We start from the raw sequence: 20,496 nt of genomic DNA on the forward strand, positions 1-20,496 counted from the left end.
TTAAGAATTGCTTTGTCTATACGGCTTTAACCGAGAGACAAGCACGATTTCTGTGCCATGGCAATGGTGATCGGAAGGAGGCCTCAGAGGTGAAACACTGTAATTTATGGGGGATGTTGGCTCTATGACCGTGTAGGGGCCAATAAAGCGACTCATAAATTTTTCATATAAAGCAGGAACATGCCCTCATGTCCAAAGAAGAACCTCGTCTCCTGGAGATAAAGTGACTGCACGATGAGTCGAGTCGTAGCACGACTTCCGTGCTTCTTGGGAGATGCTCCGAGCTTCTGGATAGATCGTTGACAAAGAAAGCGCAGTAAGTATTTCCCTCCGTGACAATTCAATGAGGTCACCGATGACGTAGTTTTTTTAACTCATCACTGCAAAACAATTTGCTCACCCCATGTAGCCTGATGGTGATTCATGACGTATGATACATGATCTATGACGTACAATGAAGAGAAGAACAATGGATCGATCTCCATCGCGCAGCGTGATTTGAGCTACGTTGCTTTAGTAAATGTCGGAAAAGATTCAATTTTCTCAGAAAGCTGTCGCTTACAATAGGTAAAAGGAGCGATGGATGATTTCGGCTGTTGTTTTTGTCGTTTAATTGCCCTCGTTAGACTGTCTGCTCAAGCTATCATCGATCAATCAAGGTTGTCTTTCGTCGGCAGAGACAGACAGTAGACACAGGCACTACATTGTCTGTCACCTGCTGAGGATCTGGCACGAGACTGGCAGGCACCTTCTAGACTGCACGGGGTGTTCGGCAATGTGCTTCTATCTATCTTTTCCATTTTTCGTCGCTATTCACAGAGCACAGGATACCCCGGGCGCGTCAGTGCAGCGGTCGTGTACGCTCAGGCGTCACTTTACGTGTGAGCCGACAACGCCACAGGGGGCGTTACGGTAGCGCGTATGTAGGAACGTGCACATCGGCACGTTTCCTTCCGAACCTTTTTGTCCTGAGTCACCACCTGCTCATGAAACGCTAGAGGTCACGAAAGCAACAGCGGGAGATCCACGCAGAAACATCAATGGCACAGCGTGAACTCTAAACGGAAGCCTCTATTCGGCTTCTTTTTCTTTATGACTTTGCACAAGCTGCAGCTTTACAGCTCACTGCAATTGGCAGATCTTAAGATTCGCCTGCGTCAAAGGAAAGGAAAGTAGCGGTAATTAGAGAAAATAACTGTCTGCAGAATGCGCCAACAGCAAACAAAGAGCCAGCTCATTATCTGTCGTAAACGAGTGACACTATCTTGACATTTGAGACCATAGACAGCCTAATTGTTCAGAAGGTTTATTTGTATTACAAATACAAGTGAGGATGTTTCCAGTTATGTAATTATTCAATAGGAAAAAGCAAGTAAAGTAAGTTGAAAGGCATGAGATGACATAACCGTATATGAAGAGGGAACAATGGTATCTGAACAATTCATTCTGTCATTATTGTACAAATCAATATTTCAGATATATTTCCCGAACATCTCTTTATGGTTTTTATAAAACTTTATATGTTCATGGTATATTATTCCCGCTTTTTTTCTTTTGCAATTTCTCGGAATCGTGTGTATTTTAATGTATGCATAGGACATTTTTCTACTTATGCTGTAGACTACGTATACTTTGAAATCTTGTTGACAGGTGAAGTGGTGTTGTGAAGCCTCATTTTTCTTGGCATTCTCTTTTGTGAAATGTTCACTGCGTTCAATCAATAATAATCAACAGTAATCATTATGTATTATTGTTTGCTTGGTGAACAATATTACTATGTAGCTTCATGACAATCTCATGACTTGTGCACGTAGTAAAGATGATTATTTATTTAAGGGTCATCGTCGTCTTCTATCGAAATGGCTTAGAGCTCTCAAATTTAACAATGTGACCGAGGTGCTACAATATTTTGTGTGCTATTTCTTCATTCTACATGACAAGATGATGCTGAAATAGAGCACTAGTTACTTATTAGTTTCTCAGTCGAAACACAAAGGCTAAACATAACATGCTAAATAACGTAGTCAAAGCCACACTATGGTATTTAAAAAAATGACAGCATATTCACGGAGTGAATGATGATTGGTGGGGCGAAGTGTTCATCAGTCCGTCCATGCGTCTGTCCGTGTGTCCGTCTGTGTGACCCCCTGTCTGCCTGTCCGTCCGTGTGGCCGTCAGTCCATCCGTCCATCTCTGTGTACGTCCTTTCGTGCGTCTATCTTGTGAACACTTCAAGTACCGCCATCTCACATCTTTTTATTATGTGTTTATCATATACAAGTACTGCCATCCTGCGGACATTCTAAGGAATACTCTTTCGGGTATGTCCCACCGGTGGTCACGAGCGATAACGGTAGACTCAATAACGAGCTTCGCCCATAAAAAAATTAATGCACCCTTTTAGTTGTTGGGCCGTGCCTGATTGATGCGCTGAGCAGATCGACTTAATTTTATTTATTTATTTCACTCTTCATGTGTTTTTCTAGCATCTCTATTTTTTATAAGTCTTCTTAGTCGCCTTTGGATATGCTTTTGGAATTCATGGTGTGGTGGTCACGTACTGGATATTCATTTGGAATTACTTTGGATGCCCAGCACGCAACCACCTCACCATTACTTTTGTTGAAGAATTTCTCTTTTTTCTTTCTTTATAATTTCTTTTTTTATTTCTTTGTATCTCTCTTTTTTTCAGTACTTGTTCTTTCGCCCAACAGAATAATTGCATCCCACGCCATAAAAATTGTCACATGGGTACTGGTATGGGAGAAGAAGATTAAAAGGAGAATGAAGAGAACATGTGCCGTTTCACAGTGAAGATACCATCTTTGTTTGTTCTGTACATACTAACAGTAGAGTGTACTAGAACACTCTACTAGCAGTCACCTTCAACTGCTCCACTGTTAAAATAAGCCGTACAAACAGCATATAGATGTGGCAGCACATACAAGTTAAACAGCACAAAACAGCCAAAAAAATCACAACTGTACAAAGATCATTGACCCATAGCGAAAATTGGTAGATCCCACGTACAGTGGGAATCGATGATATGCGAAGCACAAATGAGAAAGATTGATATGTCACTTTGAAATCAGCACAACGTTACGAAGTGGAGGTAAATAACACTACTTCCGTGTCATGATTATCATGTCTGGATGTGTCGTTTGTCTTCGTCATCCATTCACGTCGAGTGATACCAAATTTAGTATATGTGGAGCTAGCAAAACGCCCGCGAGCCCGCTATGAGCGTGGTATGTTGTCATGGTCTTACACGACACGTGTGTCAGGATTATCATGTTTGCACCAGTCATATCTTTCGTCATTCATTCATGTCAGGTAACACCAAATTTGGTTTATGTGGAGCTAGCAAAACGGCCGCGAGCGCATAATGAAGGGCCCATTATACTCCAATAAAACGTTGACGAGCACGCACGCTGGGCACAGCGACGCCACGTTAGCAGAACGCGAGCCCTCTATAGTCTGTCGCCTGGCGCGACCGACGCGACCAGCGTCCCTCGGCGCGGCCCGACGGCAACCGGCGCGAAATGTAATATGGTGCATTTCGTGCTGATGTGTTACCCAGACAACACTGCGTCTTCCTCTTTTCGTGACGGAGGGACGCCGGACGTGCTGAAACGCGTGCCCGCGAGTATATCGCAGGACCGGCACCTGGCGTGACAACGCCGGCGTGACGCAACGAAATGAACGCCGGCGAGCGTGCGCACCCGTCACGCCGAAATGCATTGGCGCCTTGACTGAGGCATGTAGTCATGTTCTCACATGACACGCACCTCATGATTATCATGTTTGCACCAGTATCATACCTTCGTCATCCATTCACGTCCCGTAATACCAAATTTGGCATATGTGAAGCTAGTAAAACGGCCGCGTGCGCATAATGAGTGTGGCTAGTAGTCATGTTGTTACATGACACGCACGTCGTGATTATTATGTTTGGATGTGTCATTTATCTATGTTGTCCGTTCGCGTAGCGTAATACCGAGTTTGGAACATGTGAAGCTAGCGAAATGGCCATGAGCTTATCGTGACTGGAGCATGTAGTCATGTTGTTACATGACACGCATCTCATGTTTATCATGTTTGCACCAGTATGATACCTTCATCATCCATTCACGTCCTGTAGTACCAAATTTTGTATATGTAAAGCTAGTGAAACCGCCACCGCGCATCATGAGCGTGGCATGTAGTCATGTTGTTACATGACACGTATGTCATGATTTTCATGTTAGGGTCTGTCGGTCGAGTTTGTCGTGCAAACATGTCATAACATACCAGTTTCGCAACGCGCCATGTGAACTAAACCACCACAAGAGCTGCTGGATCATTAAATGTAAATCCTAGCATTCATGACATACCTGCCATAATTTTCATGTTATGACTAGTCAAATATGTTCTTCATACAGTCATGTCATGCCATACCAACTTTGGTATCGATACCATTACCGAAACGGCCAGGAGAACTAAAGGTCGTAGGTGGATGGATGGATGGATAGATAGATAGATAGATAGATAGATAGATAGATAGATAGATAGATAGATAGATAGATAGATAGATAGATAGACAGATAGATAGATAGATAGATAGATAGATAGATAGATAGATAGATAGATAGATAGATAGATAGATAGATAGATAGATAGATAGATAGATAGATAGATAGATAGATAGATAGATAGATAGATAGATAGATAGATAGATAGATAGACAGATAGATAGATAGATACGCTCAAAGTCGCTGAAGTTCCCTAAGAAATGCCTCGTATTTAAAATCTCTCAAGCGAGATGTGGGCTCAATAAAGGGCGAATAAAATGCGGCCGTGGAAAATTGTATTGACAGCATTATGCCTACCTAGTAAGTCTCATAGTCACTTGTCCTGCAGACTAGCTAGGAATATGTCGCATGAAACGCCGCGAATATGTGCTCGCGGACAAGTTAAGTGTGTTGCAGTGTCTACACCAAATGGACACAGAGGTTACTTTTCTGACTTCATAATTCTCTCGTTGTACATTTATTTCAAACATCGACATTCAAGAGAGATAATGAGAGCTCTTTTCGAAGCCGCAATGGTCACATGTAGCAGTGCCGGTCATTCCTATGCGGAACGCGTACACATTCCTAGATGCGACACTCAATCATAATTTGCACAGCATAGTAGCGTCTCGTCGGCAAAGTTCTGGAGGAATTCGAAGATTGAGAGTTGGGTCTAAGGTACATGATCGTGCATGGCTGAAATGTGACTCGTTCCATTGCGACGTGGTGCGCTTGCGAGCGAGCATGCGGAGTTCCCGTGCAGCGTCAGTTCTGGAGAGCGGAATTGATATTTGATTGCTTTCAGTATGGGCAAAACGGGAAGCTCGATTGGCCCGTTCATTGCCAATTATTTCACAATAAATTGGAAGTCATTGAAATAATATTTGATGCCCTTTCGCAAATAAATTGTGAGTCTCTCCTGCAATCTCGAACACCAGTTGTTCATACGGGATGCGGCGTAAAGGTAATAGAGGAGATTGCAGTGCCGTGTTAGAGTGCTGAGATGTTAGCGTACGTCAAAAAAACCTAGGTGATCGAAATATCCGGAGCCATTGGGTGCAGCGTGCCTCATTGTGCTATTGTAATTTTGGAACGTGACACTCCTACAAATAATATGATTTCTTTTCTTCTTGAGGGCGAAGCTCCTTAATGTCGAGGCTTGTGTGTTGGCGTTGGGGTTGTGGGCGATAGCCGCGGGTAGTAACGATGATGACGATGATGATGACGACGACAACAACCACAATGATGATGATGATGAACAAGTGCTTCCCAGATCACACGTTGTCTTTCGGTAATCAAGGCAGAGTGCAAGCAAGGTAACCAATATACGTCATGGCGCTCACAATGACGCTGATGACAATAAAAAATATGATGATCACCACCAACAACGACTGCTTTGTGTAGTATTTCGTATGACTGGACAATGCATTTAGAATTACTGAAAACAACCAATAACACTAGCCGAGCGTGCCCTGACCTTCTCTTTGCTAACTTCAGTGATATCCGATACAACAAGGCAGCAATAATGAAAGCAGAATAAAATTCCAAACTCAACCTGTCATACCATTTGAAACCAATAAACATTGCATAAAACTGTACACTGCTTTGTAACTTATTTATATGAGGGGTGGTCAATGTCACGGGTGATTTACAGTAATACCAAACGACACCACTGCTTCACCCACTCATCAACATTCACTTCGTGGACATGCCAAAATTTTAAGGGGCGAAGCTCCTTATAGCGGCACCTGTGCGTCTCTCGTAGCCGTTGTAGTGTGTAACAAGTATAACATTTTGACCTCCAAGGTAATGCCGGTGAGAGATTTCTTCTGCGCGTAGTTGAACAATAAAAAATAGTGCTCTATGTACGTGCCAATGACTGCTAATCGGAAATCAGAGGCAGGAGCATTCGGCTTTTAGTTAACGCGCACGCTGAGATACTACGTTATACTCGCTGGGTGTAACCTCCTCAGTTTTAGAAAGGTTTAGCGAGCATTGAGCCGCAGTGCCATGAATACAGTGTACTAGTATATACCATGAACTCGAGGTGGTTAAAGGTGGGAATCAGACCCGAAGCGCAAGTCATAATAAAGTGTGCGTGTGCCACCTCTCGTTTAGTCCTTGTAATGTCAGCTGGATGGCGGTGCTTCTTTATGGGGAATATATGATGAAAAGATGCGAGATGGTGGTACTTGCAGTGTTGAATAGATGGACGAACGAACACACAGACAGATGCATGGATGGACGCATGAACGAACGCAGGGACGGACATACGAACAGACGCACGCATGGACGGGCGGATGGACGCATGGACGGTCACACGGACGGACACATGGACGGACGGAAGCAAGAACGAATTGACGGATGAATGCTTCGTCCCACTCTCCATCATTCACTCCGTGGATATGCTGCCAATTTCTTTCTCGTAAAAGAGAGAGGGAGTAAACGTTAGGTGAAACGCCAAGTGAGGGAAAAAACACGCAGTCAATTAAGCTTAGCCGCTGCATAGGCAACTGACTTATTCTCAAGCTTGCCCGCTGTAAGCCAGAAACACAAAATCAAGCTGCAATCAAAGAACACCATGTTTCCCTGCATTTTTGTGGCGTGTAATGCCGGCCGAGGTGAACCGCAATGCCTCGCCGCATCTGCATCGCGCCTTGCCCCGTCGCCCAGCGACAGCGCCATCGCGTCGCGCCTCGAACGAGAGCAGCGGCGGAACGGTTTTGCAAGGAGTCGTTAACACCCGCGCAAAGCGAGCGTACGACGTCCAACATTGAGACACGCCGCATCCGGTTGCGCGTAAGTTGGGAAATATTCGCGACAGCCTACCCTCATGCTTCCGGGGTGACAGCGAAGCTCGGCAGGAGTGCGGATGAATCATGCCAGAACGTCGGCGAGCCCTTTACCAATACATATGGCAGATATAGTGGACAGCCGATAGTTTATTGTAGTGTGTGACGCCAACCATAAAAGCTGTTGATATGGGATAGCCGAGGCTATATGGACGTCAACCTCTCCTCAGCAAAAAACGTTAGAACAGAACAAAACAGAACACGGGTCCACGCTATTGAATGCTTGGACACTGCAAACCATTGCACTCCACAGGAGATGGGAGATGAACAACAAGAGAGAAGGCAGGGAGGTTAACCAACCACATGCCCGGATTGCTACCCTACGCTGGGGGAATGGGAAGGGGGGCATAAAGATGAGAGAGAGGATAGAGAAGATAAAGAGAGAAAAAAAGGATTGTCAGTCAATGGGCTGACGCGTATGCAGCGGTGGCCCTACACAAAAGTTAAAGGTGGTCAGTAGGCCTCTAGTCCTCAAAAAGCACAAGACAGCTTTGACTGCTTTTTGAGCCGACGAAAGGCGAGGACGGTGTTCAAATAGCATCTGCATAGAGAGTGGCCGATCGTCCAATTGTCGCAATACGTCCCAAAGCTTCTGTCTTTCAGAGGCAAATCGAGGGCAATGGCATATCAGAGGGTCGATATCTTCTTTGGTGCAGCAGACGTCGCATTCCGCATTGTCGGTCACTCCAATGAGGGTTGTATGTGCTTTTTTGAAGGCAACCACCAACCAAAGGCGACAAACAAGCGAAGCTTCGCGTCGATGAAGTCCGGATGGAGGTCGAAGTTCCAGTCGAGAGTTTATTTGGTAGAGTCTCATATTTTTTATGCTTGGGGTGTCCCACTCCAGCAGACACAGACTACGTGCCAGGTGACGAAGTTGCTTTGCAGGGTCAGTCCTTGACAAAGGAATGGGAACGGTGTGCTCTTCTTGGTGCGATGTGAGAGCCGCGTTGTCTGCGGAATCATTGCCACTGATCCCACAATGGCCAGGTAGCCACTGAAACTTGACCTCGTGGCCTGTTTCTGTGACGTGGTGAAAAAGCTTGACAACCTCGTAAGTTAACTGTTCATGGCAACCTCGTCGAAGGACTGACTGCATGCTCTGTAGGGCCGGTTTCGAGTCGGAAAACACAGCCCATTTACTCGGTCTTTGGGATTTGAAGTACTCTAGGGCGCCGCGCAAAGCCGCAAGTTCTGCCGCCGTAGACGTAGTGACGTGTGACAGCTTGATTCGCAGAGTGATTCCTCTAGCTGGAATCACCACCACACCACCAGAACCAGACGCTGTGGTTGAACAATCGGTGTATATGTTCACGTGGTTATTGTACACTTCCTGCAGTAGGTGCAAGCTCAATTGTTTTAGGGCTGATGAAGGCAAATTTGTTTTTTTCTGTATTCCTGGAATATAAAGACGTACTTGCGGAAGTGTCAGGCGCCACGGAGAATACACCAGTTTCTCAGCAGGCGTAAAACCTGACGTAAACGACGCACGATGTGCACAGACAATTGCACTAAAATTCATGCAGGCCTCGCAGTAGCGAGGGTTGCCAAGTGGTGGGAAGGATTTCAAGCATGTTGCTTGAGGTACGTACGCATTGTGTCGATGGTGATGTGCGTCATGATCGAGTAGTCCTGTGTAATGGCATTTGTTTCAGCTGTCTATGCGCAGCGGGATAAACCAAGGCATATCCTAAGCGCCTGGGCTTGAATACTTTGGATTGTGCGCAGGTTTGTTTTGCACGTGTTAGATATAACAGGTAAGCTGTACCGCAGGAATCCAATAAATAAAGCCTTCTACAGCTGTAACATAGACTCGACAGACATTCTCCAACTTTTCCCGGCAAGAAACCTGAACAGGTGACAAATTGCGGTCAGCCGCTTTTTCACGTAGTTTCCGTGTGGGGTCCAAGACAGGTTTCGGTCGATTACGACTCCCAAGAACCTGCGACTCCAGGTGCATGACACCAACTGCCGTTGATTGATATGCCGTAAGCGGACATTGGTTTTCTGGTGAAAGCCACGACTGCACACTTTTTACTTGCGATTTCGAGCCTTTGTTTGCGTAGGTGGTGCGATGTCACTGATGCTGCCTTCTGAAGTCGAGCACGAAATCGAAGTTGAGTCACACCTGATGTCCACACACAGATGTCATAAGCATAAATGGAAAGTCGTGCACTGCTTGGTTGCTTGCCAACTAGATCAATGAGTGTTAGGTTGTACAGCGTCGGGCTTAGCACTCCGCCTTGCGACACTCCTCGGCTGCAGTAATACTCGGGTGTCGGGCCATTGTCTGTCTGCACGTGAAATGATCTATTTTGTAGGTAGCTCTGAACCCACGTACACATCTTGCCACATAGTCCCACTCTTTCTAATGCGCCGAGAATAGCTTTGTGGGTGACATTGTCGTATGCTCTTTAACGTCAAGAAACAGAGCAGCAGATAACCGTTTGCAGGCCTTCTGGTGCTCTACATATGTCACCAAGTCAACTACATTGTCAAATGATGAGTGGCCTCGTCTGAACCCGGACATGGCATCTGGATATATTTCGTAGAACTCTAAGTACCATTCCAGACGCGTTAAAGCCATCCTTTCCAAAACTTTTCCCACACAGCTCGCGAGCGCAATCGGGCGGTAAGAGGAAATGTTCAAGGGTGACTTGCCAGCTTTGAGAAGTGGAATCAGGCGACTTGACTTCCATTCCCGTGGAACTATGCCAGCCTCCCAGGAGTCGTTGTACAGCAGCAAGAGTGCCTTCCGAGCTTGATCTCCTAGGTGACACAGTGCACGGTAAATGAAGCCGTCAGGATCTGGCGCTGAAGAACGTGTACACAAAGCGAGCGCTGCCTTTCGTTCGTCCATTGAAAACAAACACTTCATTCGGGGATCACGTGAGGATACAGAAAAGCCAGGCGTCTTCGTTCCAGTTAAATTTGCCCTCAGGCAACAATTCGACAGAAAGAATCTGCAACATCAATCTCTTCGCAGCGTAAGTGAAGTGCCAGAGATTTTAATGGGTAGCGCTGAGTAATGGTTGTGCGAAGACCACGAACAGTTCTCCAGATTAGTGACAAAGGCTTTCTGGGATGCAAAGACTCGCAAAAAGATACCCATCATTGCTTGTCCAGGTGCTTTTTCGTCGTTCCAGCAGCAGTACACCATTACATATGTTATACTCACAGCATCAACGTTCACATTAGGCAGCCTGGCTTATCACCTGCGATAATTAAGCGTTTATCAGAGAGTGAAAAAGACACAAAGCATGGTCAAATATGGCGAAGCTTTTTTTTTGTACGTATAATAAAAGAATCAGAAGCATGATGCGATGTTGACTGACGCGAGACTAGGTAGAGTTGGTGCATTGTTTAAACTAACCATGATTAGGACGACTTTTTTTTTCGCTCTTTTGTATTAGTACAGTGTGCTCCTCGCTTCGTTCATGAGCAAAACAAAAACAAAAACAAGTTAAGGTACTTGAGCTGCAGTTTGTGGACTTTCTGTTCTGGCAAACGTATCTTTTTTCCCACCATAAACTGTTGCGTCACACCACAATAAGCCACGTAAGAGCATCCTATGTTCCGAAGCCACCGGAACGCTTGTTTTTGTTTGAATTTATGCTCCTGTTAAAAGAAATGTCAGCATTACAGCCAGAGTTCACGCGCCTTAATCGGCAAATTGTCATCTACAAACATAGTCCCATATTTCACAAAGCAAGAGCGAATACTGGAAACCCCCGCCACAATTCCCATGTTGTCCCTTTTTTTTTCATTTGTTTCCTTAGCACGTCTAAATCCTTCCGCTTTTCGAAGCCTTCATTACGCCACAAAGAGCTGACCATGGGTGACCTTCGCATTCTCTCTGCCGATCTAACATCGTGCACGTGTGAGACACCTCCAAGGCTTTGCGCGGTTTTGGTTCCCTGGGAAACAATTTTTTTTTTCTTCTTTTCTTAACACTTTTCACAGATTTCTAATTTGATGACTCTCGCATCGGTTGAGACAGCCTTCAACCACTTAGAATTCAGAACGTTGTGAATAAGTTGAGTATTGGAGTATAGTGCTCCAAAGGCGATAACATAGAAAATAGTAGAAAAACGCGTCTTATTCATGCCGTGCAGCTATTAAATTGCAACTCTGTGAATTAGGAAGCTTGGAATTGCCGCTTGTGGTAATTGTGATGCCAATAATTTCCCCTCGTGAACTATTCATGATAGAGAGAGATGTGGCAATAGTAATCACCATAATCACTGTTTCTCCGAAATTAAGCGCAGTGATTATCGATCTGTACTTATTGGCATTGCACTCACATTCGGCCTGAAGAGATATATCTTTCACGTCAGCGTCGTGCTGTGTCATAGTATATAACGTCATTCTATAATACTACAATGTAACTTACTCCTCGGATTAAGCGTAAACTTATACTGCCTTTTGCAATCTTTGCCATCACAAGCTTGCAAGAGTGTTGCTCAGAAAGGTGGTCACCCTGTCAGACCCCCCACCGTTCGCGTTCCGCTGCGTATATATACTCACTTGAAACGGCAACACTTACGCGGTCTGCTTGCAGCAAGTTTCAGCGGAGTCTCACAAAATCATGCAATGCAGACGCAAGGCATACAATTTTTTACATCACCATGAGCGGCAGTATCCGTGAAGTCAACCAGTAACTTGACATTTCCGCAAGCGCTCGACGGAGCCTGTTCGGTAGCGTACCACAGGTTTGGATGGGTGCCTGAAAGCAAAAATAAATTGGAGATGCCCCCCAACCGTTCGCAAAGGGAAGAAAGACACACGTGCCCCCCATGTCGCAAAGGACTTGTGGTTGCCTGCGTGAGAAGTTACAAGAAAGTGTTGGCGCTGAGATTGTCGCTTTTGCCTGAACACTTTTACACAGCTAGAATTGAAGGAGCGCTGGCATCAAACTTCAAGATCTAGATGAGCCCATCTTTCAATCAATTGGTATGCATAGGTCTTCTTGGCCAAATTTAAATGGCGTACGTCACGTGAGAGTTGTTTTATCTTGACGTCAAACAGCTTAGGAAAGCTAAGGAGAAAAAACGAAAAATATACTGCCCTGCGACTTCGACACTAGTGTTACGGTGTTCGATGTGATACATTTCACAAATACCATTTGGAGTGACGTACGCTAGTAACGCTGACGTCGACGACCTCTGAGTCTGTTTGGAGCCGACTAGCCGACATGCTTTCACTGGTGGCTCTCCTTGCTGTGTCGAAGCGTGCGTGATATTCATCGCGTCGCATCAACTGATTTGCGTTCTACTCCACTGCGTGAGATAAGTCAATCAGAGCGACAGTATAAGTGCCAGAATATCGGAAAACCGTGGCGTAGTAACAAAAGTGCTTATGCGCTGGAGAAGAAAATACAACACACTATGACGTGTGCTGCATTTAATATTTCTCCGTGCTTTAATTTACTGTAACCTATTTTTAAATACTTGGTGATGCTTAGTGAATCCAACAGATATTTTATCCAAGTAAATTGAATGAAACATTACTTACTGTTTTTAACTGAGGCATAATAAATAAACTAAATTAAAAGCAAATAAAAAGGACAAAAAAGTCGCGTTTCTGTCGGCGCAATTAACACCAACATAAATACCAAACAATGAGTTGATGAGGCAGCTCCCACCATCGTAGAGGCATAGCATCCTCGTAGAGGTAGATGATCATTGGTAGAGCATCGATCGCGTAATTCGTAGTTTTTGGGCGGAGATATCACCAAGAGAAACAGTGCTTGTTCGTTCACCTTACCTCATTTAAATTAAGGTCACAACAACAACTATTGCCACCTAGGGTTTCGTTAGGTGTAACTGTCTGTTGTGTTCACCTATGAATTCTGTCTTTGTGATAATGCTGCTCTAAGGATCAACGCTTCCACTTTAATAAGGGAAGCAATTGGAACGTAGCGCTGTACTTTTCTTTTTTTCTTATACTTCCATGTTTTTTCTTGCCGTTTTTACTTCCTACTTCCTAGCATAAAGACACATCAATTCCAAGAAGTCAATGCTAAACTGAACACATCTTTCTGTTTTTATTAGTGCAAGCTCCTTTATCCAGATGCTGCATTAACTTTCATTATATCTAACTTGTAGACGTGAAACTTTGAATGTGACGCATAGATCGGTCATCGTAAAAGCCACCTCAGATGCATACAGCTGGAGTGTTAAGCTGCAGAAGATAGACGTGTTCTTGATATCATTTGTTAAATTAAGAACTTTTTGGGCCACTCAAATGTAAGCACCGTTTCGTTAAGTAAGCGCACATGCTTTAATTAAAGCAAATAATAGCAAAATGAGACTACAAATGATTAATTACGCTAGAAATCAAGATTTTCATAACAAATTGGGCTTCAGAAAAGTTGATAAAAACCATTGATTACTTACAGAAAAATGATCAAACGCTTTTAGTTTGAGTTATCGTGTGGTCGTGTTCGAGTAGAAAGCTTTAGAATTTTCTCTGGGTAGAAAAAAATATAGCTACTTCCTCTGCGCTTATACAAAATTCAAACTTTCTGTCGCACAAAAGTGTTACCTTCTATTCTATAACTTTCTGTCGCGCCTTATGCCACGGCTTGTGTTTAGCGCTAAGACGCGTGAAAGCCTTGCGTGTTCCTACGTGAATCTGATCGCAGCACAATGATTTTTTGTTAAAATGTCGAAAAGAACGTTACATGTATTTTGTTTTTGCACGAGGCCAGAAGTTTCTCTTCCTCTTCAATAGTATGCTGACCTCTTCATGCAAGGGCCACGTGTGATGCTTTCTGTTCGCGTATTTTGGTATAAGCATCGCCAAACTTCCCTCGAGCTGAATCTCGAATTTTCGTAGACGCGCAACGCATACCGGTGTAACAATTCTAATAATAGTAATATTAGCATATGGCGTTCTACGTTCCAAAACCATGATATGATTATGAAAGACGCCGTAGTGGAAGGCTCCGTAAATTTCGACCATCTGCTGTTCTTTAACGTGTACTGGCATCGCGAATCGACGGGCCTCAAACATTTCGCTTCCACCGATACGCAACCATCATGGCCGGGATCGAATTCGTGGCCTCCGGGTCAGCAGCCGAGTACCCTAGTAACTGTTCCACCGAGGCGAACCAGTTTGGAATTTGTAGTCTAAGATTTCAATTCTTCTTAATGCAAGTCTCTTGCACTGGCTCTTTCACAAAAATGGATTGCTTATGCCTATTTTTACTGAGAACGAATATCTAGCTTGCAGGTACAGATGAGAAGAGTACAGGTCATCGGTATAGATAACTGAGAGGGAATAAAATCAGGAAGAAAATCGTGAGAAGAGCAGGTCGTGCCGAGAGGTGAGAATGATTGAAGTGACATCTTGGGCCCGCTACATCTACCCCCCCCCCCCCCTTCGTCTGACATTGCACATCGAGGTGCGTATGGCATCAGGATCAGCGCATCATTTGTCTAAATGGAGGAAATCATTTCTCAAGAAGAGCACAGGTACAAAACTTGAAACTTAATTGATCAGCCGCGTCACCTCTGCCTCCGAGAGCACTTCGAAAGAACCAACCCAGTTCCCAGTTTTAATCGCTAACTGCCAGTATTTGTGATAAGATTTGATTATATCGGTTAAACCGCAACCTGCGAAAGTGTCGGCATGTATTGACTTGCTATATATCTGTCAACTTTTCTAAATCTGAGAATGAACCTTGTTTTTGTCTACCACTCTCATAGCCCTTCATGGTGCTGTGCGCACAGAGTAAAATAACTTTGTTTATTAGAAATTTTAAGTATGGGCAGGGTCTGGTCCGGGTGTTGTCCGGGATTTACCTGACTTCTAATGGCTTGATATGTTAGCCGTTTATGGCAGTCAATATCCAGGCTGAACCGGGTGGCCTACTTAACGCGCTAAGTTTCTGCTTGTGCCTGTGAGTCCTTTTTTTTCTTTTCCTCTGAAAAGTTTCACATTCCGTAAAGTACGCGCTAAGTCTGGTACGTCACCCGCCGCGGTGGTCTCATGGTTTTGGCGATGGATCGCTGACCCAAGGTTGCGGTTTCACATCCCGGCCGCAGAGGCCAGATCTTCAGTGTAGGCGCAGATGGTTGAGGCCCACGTACCTAAATTTAGGTCCAAGGTAGACAACCTCAGCTGGTCGATATTTCCGGAGCCCTCGTTTCCGGAGACGTCGATATTTCCGGAGACGTCGTTTCTCAATGTCATATCGTGATTTTGTGACTTTAAACACCAACTACAATTATTCTTAGGCCTAATGCACGATTCGAAAAAAAAAGTTAGTTAAGACAATGGTTCGATAAATATGACAAGTCGGACTGTTTTAGCACAAAATAGCTGCTTTAAAATAAAACTATGTTCTTATTTTCAGTTCTGTTTAGTTCTATCTTTTAGTTTATTATTTCTCGCTACGTTCAGCTTAACATCTTCAACTGATCAGCTATGAATTGTCCTTATATGTGATGTAGGATGATGACTGATTAGATGCAGTAGGTCTTACATACACGATGCCCTTTCTTGCCAGCCTGATTACGTTAGGTAAGGCTCGCTCTGCGTTCCTTACCTAACGCCTCACCCTTACATGCCTAACAAAAGGGGCGTATCACACGTTGATGTATTTCTGTGTGCACGAGCCGCTCCCAAACAACCAGGCCACCGGCCTTATGCAAAAAGCCATGCATCAGTAAACATGTGCGCCGTCAGACGCAACCGAGAGCACGTGCTGAAACACGCGCCCATGTGCATAGAAAGACAGGGGGTGCATGTAAGGAATTTGTTTTTCTCATAATAGTAATTATAGCAAGCACATCCGCAGTTTCCCCACGTGCCGGGAAGAATAACAAGATTACTGAGAATTCCCTTTTGTGCTTTTATAAGCCAAATTTTCGTTGCGGACGTCATCCTGATAGTTACTTCAAAAACCGCAACTGCTGCAGTAGCCGACATGTTGTTGGTTTGTCGACTGTCTAATAATGATTTATTTATTTTGTTAGTTAGTTAGTTAGTTACGCACTATCTTTTTTTCTTCAAATCTTTCACACTCTACTTTCCTGTCCTCAATAGAGGGTAGCCAACCGTGAATTATTGCTCTTTACGTCTCTGTTATTCCTTCAATTCGCCCCCCCCTCCCCGTCTCTCTAACCAGTTACTTACTAAGTTTGTCATAAAATATCTACTAGTACAAGTAGTAGCGGATATGGTAGCAAAAGAAGCAATATAACTGCCCATGATGCTGTTTCATTATCGCACACACATAGGAATGTAGGTTAGATTAACACCGGCTGTACCAACGTATAGTACAGAAGATTCATTTGTATATTTCTCTATAAATGCACGCGCGCGTCCTAGAAACAAACAATGATCCTTAAGAATACGAACAAAAACAAAACGAAAATCGATCTATATGTGGGGTTTATCAACCCCAAACCACCATATGATTATGAGAGACGCCGTAGTGGAGGACTCCCGAAGTTGCGGTCACCTGCGGTTCTTTAACGTGCACCCAAACCTGAGCACACGGGCCTAGAGCATTTTCGCCTCCATCGAAAATGCAGCCGCCGCCGTCAGGATTCGATCACGTGACCTGAGACTCAGCAGTCGAGTACTTTAGCCAATACAGGTGACTGCGGCGAGGCGAAACTAAAATACTAGACGGGCTCTACTGTCACCACTTTGGTGGGTTTCCCGCTTACTCAAATGACTACTATTTTTATGCACTTAGGCAGTAAAGTTCCTTACTTTGAAAGGGAGGGGCGGTGGAACTGAAAGAAAACTTTATTTTTCTTATTATTCTATTTCTCTCGTTCAGAACGTGCTGGTTGTTTATGCCCCGTTGGCAATAAGAACGAAGTGTTAACATCATCCACGGACCCTAATAAGAGTACATTTCTGGGGTTTCACTACTCGAGGAACTACGTAGTAACGAGGCGCGACTCAGTGGGGCTCTCCAGACTAACTTTTACCACCTTATGCAAAAACATTGCTCTTCACAATTCTCCTCTGTGTATATTATATCTACAGCAATTTCAACAATCTCAAGAACTCGTTCAAGGATTTCACACTTCAGTACTCTTTAAGACACGATTCAGGCAATTTCACCTCGCAGATTGTCTGGGAGAAAGTGCTTAAAACAATTTTAAGTTGCAAGGCAAGATTGTTGGTATGGCATATCTGAATAACAACGATTACGCGAGGTAAGGAGACACAAGGTGAACAGGGAGACACACACACACAGCTCTACAAATGTGAATTCGAACTGACAACCTGCAGCACTACCGCTTTTTCAACTGCCCGCCAATGCACTACGCCACAAAAACCGCTGCGTGTGTGTCTCCACGCTGCTCTAGTGTCTCGTTACCTTGCGCTACCATTGCTGCTCAAATACACACAAACACAGCGCCAACTGCAGTAGTCTAGTGGCTAAAGCACATGGCTGCTGACCCGCAGGTCACGGCATGAAGTCCCGGCCTCGGCGGCCACATTTTCATTAAAGAGCACAAATTCTTGAAGCCTGTCGAGCTTAGATTTAGGTGCATGCTAAAGAACCCCAGCTGCTCTAAATTTCCGAAGCCCTCGACAACGATGCCTCTCATAATCACATGGTGGTTATGGGACGGTAAAAACTGAACAATTATATAATATAGGTACACCGAAAAATCAGGGATATTTTGGGTGCTTATATCACTGCTTTTTTTTTCTTTGTTTGGGGGGGGGGGGGGCGTTGACTGGTGGCAGTCTTTCCTTGTTTGTGTTTGATAACGGTAGACTGAGCCGACGAACCCTCGTTCTGGTAACGGAAGCGCCATTTCCAACTCCTCGGAAGCGCTTTCGCTCACAACAAAGTTCCCTGCAGCTGCAGTAATCCCAAACATGAAGACTGCACAAAACTGTCAACAAAGCAGTACTCTTTTACTACACTCGTTTTCCTTGTTTTCTTTTTCATTCCAGCGTCAAGGCTTCCGCTTTTTTTCTTCCTTTTCGTCTTTCAAGCGGAGCAGGAAGCGATGATAGCGCGCATCGCTCGTCGAAAGAGCGTGGCAACCAAGCCACGTGTTCGGGCTCCAAACAAGGATGGCCTCGTGCGAACTGACAGCTGCGCACGCGCCTCGCGAGGGAGCCACGCGCTCACTGCGCACTCTTGAGGCGCAGTTAAACATCTCGCCCTGTGCTGCTGCGTGGCTTGGCGCGGTAGCGTTGCCTCGCAACGTCACCGCCGCGCATCATCCCCACGTGGATTGCGCCGCCGGCTCGTGGTATATTGCTAGCGGCGCCGCTCAGGCTAGACATGCGTGGCGTTTTTTCGCTATGTAAATAAGCGAATGTAACGTTGACGCAAACTCGGGATCGTAACAATCTTAGGCGTTTAAAAATGATCGGGTCTGGTTTACGCACCAGAACTATTAATTGAGACGTGATTCCGTCTTCATATACGTGCTATCGCAAAGATAGACTTACACGAGGAGGTGGTGTGGCAATTCTTGTGAAGGCGGGCCTTTCATCTGTTTCACTGCCTGCTGTTAACCCTGACCACGAAAGTGTCTTTTGTAAAATAAATATTTCAGCAAACCATATCGTTATTGCGGGAATTTATAGGCCGCCGGGAGCTCCCTGTGAATTTTTACTTGAACTGTATGATCATTTGGCAGTGTATAAGGATCAGAACATTATTGCTGTGGGAGATTTCAACTTACCGCACATAGATTGGTGCTCGATGTCATCAGGGGGCACTGATACAAAGAACTCCGAAATCCTTCTAGATACTTTATTAGCTTACAACCTTACACAGACAGTACTATATCCAACACGGGTGGCTAGCAATGCTTCCTCCATTCTAGATTTAATTTTGTGTTCTGCCAGCTTTACTGATTATACCACAGAAATTCACGAAGGAGTCTCGGACCACAAGCTCGTATATTTTTCCTGCAAGCTTCCAAACCGAATCAAGTTAAACAACGCTAAATTTGTAAAAGACTACAACGCAGCAGATAACCCAAACATTGCCCACCATTTAGAAGAAGCATTACTGACATTTCACGATGACGATGTTAACGTCTTATGGGCAAAGTTTAAGTCATGCTGCAATTATTGCATCAATAAGTTTATTCCAGATAAAATGAAAAAATCAACAAAGCCAATCCTTGGATAACCAGAGAAATTATACATTTAAAACGTAAACTAAAACGGTACCGAAAAAGGAAGAACAGGGATGCCGCCCTCCTTTTTAAGCTAAGTTCTAAGTTGAAATCTAAACTACGAGAAGCTAAAGAGCGCTTCTATTCAACCACCCTTGGGCGCTTTGCTACCGAATCCCCTCACAAATTCTGGCAATTTTTATCAAACAAGCACTCAAGAAGCGTAGATCAAATAGCTGTTGGTGCTCGCATTCTTACAGATAAAAAAGAAATTGCTGAAACGTTTAAATCCTATTTCCAGAGCGTATTCTCAAGGCCACCCACGCTGGGTAATACGCCTTACGTCAACGATAGCAACCAATATATCCATATTACTGTCGAAGGTGTTACTGAGCTGCTCTTACGATTAGACCCTAAAAAATCCGCAGGACCGGATAACATTCCCACCTAGGAGCTCTGCAGATATGCAGAGCTCCTAGCTAGATTCTTGGTACAGTTGTATTCTAAGTCTCTTGAAACTTCTTGCCTCCCACTTGAATGGTTGGTTGCCCGAGTGAAACCAATTTTTAAAAAAGGCTCTGTCACCGATTATTGTAATTACCGACCCATATCTCTCACTTGCACAGTTTGTAAAGTTCTCGAACACGTAATTGATAAACACCTAAATGATTTTCTTGACAACAATAATCTTCTTACTAACGTACAGCACGGTTTTCGAAGAGGTTTTTCAACTGCAACTCAATTAGTAGTTACCGTCCATGAGATGGCACAGGTACTTGACGAGGGCGGACAGATTGACGCAGTTCTAATAGACTTCTCGAAAGCGTTCGATAGAGTTCCACACTCGAAACTAATAACAAAAATGAAAAACTTAGGCATTCCATCACAAGTCGTCACTTGGGTCATTTCATTCCTAACTGGCCGCAAACAGTATGTTGAAATTGACGGTGCCTGTTCTCGTTTTCTTGATGT

General features: G+C 44.4%; 1 long non-coding RNA gene across 1 annotated transcript in view; it reads right to left on the reverse strand.

The window, feature by feature from the left end:
* The window catches only part of LOC142774904 (uncharacterized), a 34,049-nt gene extending 33,331 nt beyond the window's left edge, over positions 1–718 (reverse strand). The window contains exon 1 of the long non-coding RNA XR_012886581.1: positions 185–718. This is a non-coding gene — a long non-coding RNA (uncharacterized LOC142774904). The remainder of the gene's footprint in view (positions 1–184) is intronic.
* Between the last annotated feature and the right edge of the window lie 19,778 nt (positions 719–20,496).

This window comes from Rhipicephalus microplus, chromosome 2 (assembly GCF_043290135.1).
Source record: "Rhipicephalus microplus isolate Deutch F79 chromosome 2, USDA_Rmic, whole genome shotgun sequence".
Taxonomy (NCBI): Eukaryota; Metazoa; Arthropoda; class Arachnida; order Ixodida; family Ixodidae; genus Rhipicephalus; species Rhipicephalus microplus.